This window comes from Myotis nattereri (genome assembly GCF_964212035.1).
Source record: "Myotis nattereri genome assembly, chromosome: 9".
In the NCBI taxonomy this organism is placed as follows: domain Eukaryota; kingdom Metazoa; phylum Chordata; class Mammalia; order Chiroptera; family Vespertilionidae; genus Myotis; species Myotis nattereri.
Window position 1 is genome coordinate 79,572,094 of NC_138084.1, and position 5,138 is coordinate 79,577,231.

Sequence of the window (5,138 nt, forward strand, 5' to 3'; positions counted from 1 at the left end):
CCCCAGCAGAAGGAGCCACAAGGTGTGGAGCACTGATAGCTGCAAACAGGGTACTCGGGGCCAGTCACAGTGTCTGACATTGGCCTGCACCAGAGACCCTCCAAAAGACTGGGGGTTGTAGCAGATCTACCTAATGCATAAAAATAAACCCAAACAGGCAGCCAAAATGGGGAAGGGGGGAAAAAAAAGCCCCGAATAAAAGAACAAGAGAATTCTCCAGAAGAAGAGCCAAATGAAATGGAGATAAACAATTTATCAGATACAGAGTTCAGAGTAATGATTATAAGGATGCTCAACAGCATGATAAAAGGTATAGAAACTCTGAAAATGACTACTCGGAAATGAAGAATGACAAGAGAAATAAAGAATATATTGGAAGGAATAAATAGCAGATTAGAGGAAGCTGAGGATCGGATCAGCAAATTAGAAGACCGGGTATAAAAAAATCAAAGAATCAAAAAAAAATTAGCTGGACTCCCCAGCCCAGAGCACCAGAACTGAGAAAGGTGCCCACATAACATCTGGCAGGAGAACAGGAGCTGTGGGAAAGCATGAAATGTAATAATAACCACATCATAAAAGTGCCAGAAGGAGAAGATAGTGAGCAAGGCAGAGAGAACCTGTTTGAAGAAACAATGGCAGAAAACTTCCCTAACCTGATGAAGGAAAATGTCACACAAGTTCAGGAGGCACAGAGAGTTCCAAGCAAGAACCCAAACAGGCACACGCCCATACACATCATAATTAAAATGCCAAAAATGGCCGAAACCGGTTTGGCTCAGTGGATAGAGCGTCGGCCTGCAGACTGAAAGGTCCCAGGTTCGATTCCGGTCAAGGGCATGTACCTGGGTTGCGGGCATATCCCCAGTAGGAGATGTGCAGGAGGCAGCTGATCGATGTTTCTCTCTCATCGATGTTTCTAACTCTCTATCTCTCTCCCTTCCTCTCTGTAAAAAATTAATAAAATATATTTAAAAAAATGCCAAAAATGAAAGACAAAGGGAGAATCTTAAAGGCAGCAAGAGAAAAGCAGTTTGTTACCTATAAAAGAGCTTCCATAAGGCTCTCAGCTGATTTCTCATCAGAAACTCTATAGGCCAGAAGGGAATGAAATGAAGTATTCAAGGTAATAAAAGCAAAAATCTGAAACCAAGATTACTATATCCAGCAAGGCTATCATTCAAAATAGATTGTGAAATAAAGAGTTTCCCAGACAAAAAAAAAAAAAACCAACACAAAAAACTAAGAGTTTATCACCACCAAACCAGCATTGTAAGAAATGTTAAAAAGACTGCTGTAATAAGAAGAAACCCACAATGAAACACCACTTCACACTCACTAGATGGCTATCCTATATAATAAAACCCTAATATGCAAATCGACTGAATGGTGGAACAACCGGTCACTATGACGCACATTGACCACCAGGGGGCAGACACTCAATGCAGGAGCTGCCCCGTGGTGGTCAGTGCGCTCCCACAGGAGGAGCACTGCTCAGCCAGAAGCCAGGCTCATGGCTGGCAAGTGCAGTGGCGATGGTAGGAGCCTCCCCTGCCTCCACGGAGTACTAAGGACATCCCCCAAGGGGTTCCAGACTGCGAGAGGGTGCAGGATGGGCTGAGGGACACCCCCCCCCCCCAGTGGATGAATGTCGTGAACTGGGCCTCTAGTAATCAATAAGAGATAATAGCAAATATTAGCAAGGATGTGAAGAAACTGGAATTCTCATACACTGGTTTGGAAGTTTAGTAGTTCTTCATAAAGCTAAACATAGAGTTACCATATAACCCAGCAATAATTCTACTCCAAGCAAAATGAAAACATATGACCATACAAAAACTTCTCCAAAAATGTTCCTAGCAGCATTATTCACAATAGGCAAAAAGTGGAACCCATTCAAATGTCCATCAACTGATACATGAACAAAATGTGTAATATCCACATAAGGGAATATTATTCAGCTATAAAAAGGAATGAATCCATACTACTACATCAATACTACTACATGGATGGATCTTGAAAACATTATGCTAAGTGAGAGGAGCCAGACACAAAGGCTACATATTATATGATAATCACATTCACATATTATATGAAATGTCCAGATCAGGTAAACCTATATAGACAGAGAGTAAATTAGTAGTTACCTAGGACTAGGGGAGATGGTGACAGGTGGAGTAACCACTAATGGATAGTTTCTTGTATCCATAAGATAATCAAAATGTTTTAAAATTAAGTGTGGTGATGGTTGCACAACTCTGTGATACCTCAAAACCACTAAACTATACACTTTAAGTGGGAAAACTTTAGTATATGAATTATCTATATATATAAAAGCCCAGCAACCAAACGGTGGAATGACTGGTCACTATGACATGCACTGTGGTGGCCAACCAGCCCGATCTGGCCCTGATCGGGCCCCCTAATCTCCTGCGGACTCTACCCCTGGCCAGCCCTGCCTGCGGCTCCTTCCCCTGGCTGGCCCCGCCCCCCGCCGCTCCCTGATCAGGGGCAGGGCCGGCTCCAACTGCCCACAGCCCCACCCCCAGCCAGCCAACCCCCGGGGTCCCCCCCCCCCCGGGGCCAGCTCCCCAATAGGCCAGGCCAAGGGACCCCACCCATGCATGAATTCGTGCACCGGGCCTCTAGTATCTCAATAAAGCTGTTTTTAATAAAATAATAAACATAATCTCACAGTTTCTTTGGATTAAGAATTTGGAGCTGGGTGATTCTGGCTCAGGATATTTCATGAGGCTGTGGTCACACTGCTGATCAGGGTCTCACACATCTTTTTTTTCTTTTGTTTTTATTGATTTTTTTAGACAGGGAGAGGGAAAGACAGAAACATTGATATGAGACAGAAACATCTATGGGTTGCCTCCTGCACACACCCTAATTAGAGATCAAACCACTACATGGGTATGTGTCCTGACCAGAAATCGAACTGGTGACATTTTGGTGTACTGGATGATGCTCAACCAACTGAGCCACACACGCCAGGGCTCTTCTTATTCTTTTCTTTCTTTCTTTCTTTTTTTTTTTTTTTAAGGCTTGAATGAAGCTAGAAGATCCAATTCCAAAGTTCACTTAAATGTTGGTAACTTGGTGGTCCCAATTGGTGAGAGGCTCAGTTCTCTTCTACATGGGCCTCTCCGAAGGGCTGCTTGAGTGTCCTCAAGGCAGATGTTTCTGTCTTTTATAACTTAGACTCAGAAGTCACACACTTCCCGTACATCCTATCATTACACACCTCTGTAGTGGGAGGGTACAACACAGGGCTTGAATACTTGAATCAGGGACCACTGGGGAGCCATCATGGAAGATAGCTATGAACACTTGATAAGGAAGACAATGACAATAACAACCAACAATTCTGTGACATGTACTATGTGTCAGGCACTGTTCTCAGCTCACAATAAACCTGAGTTAATTACTATTATCTCCATTTCACAGATGAAGAAACTAAGGCACAGAGAAATTGACTTATTAAGGTCACACACTTACAAACTCAGGCAGTATAGTGCCAACATACATTCTTAAAAACTATTCAATACTGCATCCAGATATTATTTAGTTCAATTAAGTATTGCCCGTTTGTTCTCCGGAGTGGATGAACCAGTTACAACTCCCATGAGTTTTCATTCTCCATAAGTTCGGACTCTTGTTTGTTTTGGCCAAACTAATGGAAACTCATTCATGTTTTCATTTGCATTTCTCGATGAGGTAACATACTTATTGGCCATTCTGGTTTTCCCTTTAAGTTTTTACCTATTCAAATTCTCTGCACATTTTTGTTTTTCTTCCCAATTTGCAGTAGTTATTTCTATATTCAATCCCTATATAATACAATCTCTTGTCAGTTTAGACACTGCAAATATTTTCTTCTAAACTCTACCCATCTGTAGCCTTGCTTATAGGATGCTTTGTTAACTAAAAATCTTTTAATTATGAAGTAGTCAAAGCTATCAAATCTCATGGATTGTGTTTTGAGGATCTTAACAAATCCTCACCCCAAGGTCACAAAGATATTCTCTGTTTTTTTCTAATTTGCTTTAGGATTTTACCTTTCATTTAGGTCTTTAATTGCTGTGGTATTTGTGTGTTTTTTTTTATATGGTTTGAAATGGGGATCCAACTTTTTGTCCATATAATAAGCCAATTTCTGAGCACCATTATCCATCTTTTCCCCACTAATTTGTGACACTACCTTTATCATGTCTCTAAATCAGTGGTTCTCAACCTGTGGGTCAGGACCCCTTTGGCAGTTGAACGACCCTTTCACAGGGGTCGTCTAAGACCATCCTGCATATCAGATATTTACATGACGATTCATAACAGTAGCAGCATTACAGTTATGAAGTAGCAACGAAAATAATTTTATGGTTGGGTCACAACATGAGGAACTGTATTTAAAGGGCCAGAAGGTTGAGAACCACTGGTCTAAATAGCCATGTCTCTTCCTAAATCCAGTTTAGCACTCTTATTTCCTAAGAGGAAAGCTCTATCACTGTGAAAGTTTTCACTGATACAGTAGTCCCCCCTTTCCTACAGGGAATGCATTCTAACACCCCCAGTGGATACCTGGAATCACAGATAGTACTGAACCCTATATATACCGTGTTTTTTCCTGTACATACATACCTTTTCACTTAAAGGAAGTGCTTTACAGCTTCTCTTTGGCATATCCAAACTGCCAGCACCATTACTCTTGTGCTTTGGAGCCATTAGTAAGTAAAATAAGCGTTACTTGAACACAAGCACTGAGATATCACAACAGTCAATCGGCTAACCCAGATGGCTACCAAGTGACTAATGGGTGGGTAACATATAGAGCAAGGAGATGTTGGGCAAAGGGATGATTCAGATCCTGGGCAAGATTTCATCATGCTACTCAAACGACGGGCAATTTAAAACTTACTATTTCTGGAATTCTCCACTTAATATTTTCAGACATGGCTGACCATGCGTAACTGAAACCACAGAAAGCGAAACCCAGTTAGGAGGGGTTTTATAGCTACTATCCTGCTTTCTATATACCAGGTCAATGAAAACTCCAACCACTACCTTTCATGATCCCCCAGGGATGCAATATTATTAGCTTGTATTCTTCCCAGAAACAGAATACCCAGTTCAGAAAG